Consider the following 3,195-nt stretch of genomic DNA (forward strand, 5'->3'; position numbering starts at 1 on the left):
GGCAGGGTCCTTTGGGCGAGGTGTAAAGACTGTGGAAGCTTCCAGAATCTTCCTCCATGACACTTGCCTTGATGAGTTCGACTAAGTGATGAGTAAGAGGCTCTTAGTCTCCAAGTGGAAGCAAGAACTGACAGAGGGAGAGGACACTAGTCAGATCTCAAGCTGACTCATCCTCTCTCCAAACATCTATATATGGATCTCTCCTCCATGAGATCCAGGAGGCTAGAATTTTGTTATTGCAAAGAATTGCTGTTGGTTTGAGATTGGAATCATTGGGTGCTTAATGCTTTGAAGGGAGGTGAAGAAAGGATTTTATTCGCTGGGAGGTAGATGCTGGATTGGAACTCTCTTGGTTGTACCTCCTCCTGAACCTTGTTATTCATCAATAAAGCTATCTTGGTTTCTCCTATATACTGATGTATCTTTGATATATGATTGCATTAGTATGTTTAGTTTATTTCTAATCCTGAACTAGTTATGAATATGAGTCTATGTCTTTGTGTAGTGTTCCCTTCTTGTGATCTTACATGAACCTGTTGAAGTTGGGCGAGCGAGAAGGCAAGTAGCTGGGAACTCTAAAAGAGAAGAGAAACCGGATCGAGGGACAAACGGAAGACACCGGTTAGTCCATCCATCTCTCTTCATTCTTAATTCATAAAGGAAGAATACTAGAATAGTTGTTTCTGTTTGTTGCTAAGGCACTGTCACACCTTAGGTGGATAGGATCATCCTGCATAGGCATTTTTCCCCACAACAAATTGGCGACTCCGCTGGGGAGACCTGTTTAGTCATTTTATTTGTGTCTCTATCATTGTTTGTTTCATAGACTCAAGAGCAGCAATCGAACTGCTGCTTTGATCCAATCACTGGATTTATCTATGATCTGAACAATGGACTCACAAATGATTTGATGATCCTTTGTGATAGATCTTAGCCCTCCTTCAAATCATCCCTTTGATTGTACCTAATTGATAGCTTTGATCCGGCCAAAAACTGTTGATTTAACTGCAAATCGTAACCGAGAACCCAGAAACAACTCTCATTTCTGCTTCAGCGCAGACTCTGTGAAGAGGTTTTTCATTTCAACGCAGGTCCCGTGAAGGCTACCTGCGCTGAATGTCAAAACCTCTGTGTTAGGAGTGCGTTGATCAGTCTTTGCCTTGTGCAGCTGTGGTTCTCTGTTTCTTTTAGCTCAGTTTTATCTCTGTTTTTTGCAGCCTGTTATCAGTCAGTATACCTATCTGAAACTCCTTTTCTCTGCTTTAATTCCGCCTCCTTTTGTACAAAAAGACTGTGAGTGTTTTTATGTGTTTGTGGCGTCATTTACAGTTTTCCTTTGCAAGAGTGAAATAGTCGACCTGTAGCCCTTGATTCAGATCTGTTGATTTTGATCTTAGGAGAGAGTTCATTGGCTGATTGACAGTTGATTATACGTTTACTTTTGCTTTTGGTTTGAGTTTGTCTCTTTTAAGTGTCGAAACAAGTGTTCATTTCGAAAGTCGTAAAGTGTTGTATTCTCTTCTACCCTTTCTGATTTCGAAAAAGTAAACTTGTTTGTATTTGTCATTTAAAAGCAAATTCAAAGTTGTACAAAAAGCTTTCTTTTTAGGCATCAATATTAAGAGAGCGGAAAACAAACACTTGCATTGTGCATTTGCATCTTGATAGTTTGCATGCTTGATTTAGGAAAAGTGCATTTAGAGTGTGTTGATTTCTCTTTGAGAAAAGATGGTGTCTTTCTTTTCCCTTTGTAGCTAGGATTTTCATTGTTGAAAAAGAGATAAAATTTGCTTATCATCTTCTAGATTGCATTTAGGAGTTGTATCTACATCTCGTGGTGAACCTCAAAAGGCAAACTTCTAAGAAAGATCAACCTAAAATAAATTGAATGAACTTAACAACGCTTTGTAACTTAACGCACAACATAGAGGTCTAGGCTAAAGACGTGTTCCTGCGTCGTAAAGCCTGGTGACTGTCGATCTCGCTGATGGTGGGTGATTCCTCTTGAGGGACGATAGCGCCAGTACGGATTGTGCTCCCACGTACCGTCGAGTATATATTGGGAGATCCCTATAGGCATAAAACCTTTATCCTTAGGAAGCCGTGTCGGCCGCCCTACTAATCGCAATGCACTGAACACATCATTCAGGAAGATTGACTGCCCGTACCTTAAAAAGTATTCTGTGGTTTTGCGAAAAGTTTGGCACACCCTCTACCTAGAACTCCAGAGCAGTTCCTTTTGGCCTTTTTCAGACTCTATAACGGAAAAAGTCCATCCGAGCATTTGTCACTTCGAGCTCGTTAAAACATCGAAGGAGACTAGAGTCATCTTTAGCTTTTTCTCGACTCTTTAAAATTGAAAAAGCAAGTTGTGTCTAAAGTGTCATTAAAATTTATTTTAAACGGAACAATCACCCCTTTTTCCTGCGTTGATCTTTAGGTTGAGGAAATGGAGCACACCAACCAAGGAATTCCCCTTGGTGGAAATCCTAGTCCCTTCTCCTCTTGGGGAGATGTTGGTGCGCCCCATATGGCCACATTGTCGCTTCCAGGACTGACAATTGGCTTGCCGGTCTGGCTCTTCTCAACCAATGTCGTTCAGAACACCACTATTCCTGAACAGTCGAATCAACAGTTAGACCAGACCAGAGTTACCCACCAACCTTCTACTTCATCTAATTCTTCCTCTCCTCCTTCCTCTTCGCTTGACGGAACTGGTAAAACAAAAAACCAAGTTCCTAAGGAGAAGAAGGAAAAGAAGAAGAAAGAGAAGAAGAAGAAGGAGCCAAAAGCGACTGGGGGCAAACAAGTGTCGTCTGACAAAAATCCACACACAGCACTGACTAGGCCTAAATCGCCATGTGTCATATGCAAGGGAGACCACTTCCACAGAGATTGTCCCTGCATCCCTCGGATAATAAGGGACTGGTCTCCCCGTTTGCACAATTCGGTGGCGTCAACCTCTGATAGCCATGTTGACAGCACACCGTCAACTAGTGAAAATGAAGCTACAGGACAGAAAGGGAGAACTAGATTTCCCTGCAAACTGTGTGAAGGTGACCATGCCATCCACCATTGTCCCTTCTTAGACGAGGCTAAAAGAGTTTTGGAAGATCACCCGGTTTTACCAGCGCGACTTCCTCCTGGATATCAAAAGCTCCTGCCAAGTCCTTCACTAGTTGAGAACCTGGCTGG

Source organism: Pinus tabuliformis, chromosome 4_2 (genome assembly GCF_031772625.1).
Source record: "Pinus tabuliformis cultivar Carrire ecotype Pingquan chromosome 4_2, CPIR1, whole genome shotgun sequence".
Lineage (NCBI taxonomy): Eukaryota > Viridiplantae > Streptophyta > Pinopsida > Pinales > Pinaceae > Pinus > Pinus tabuliformis.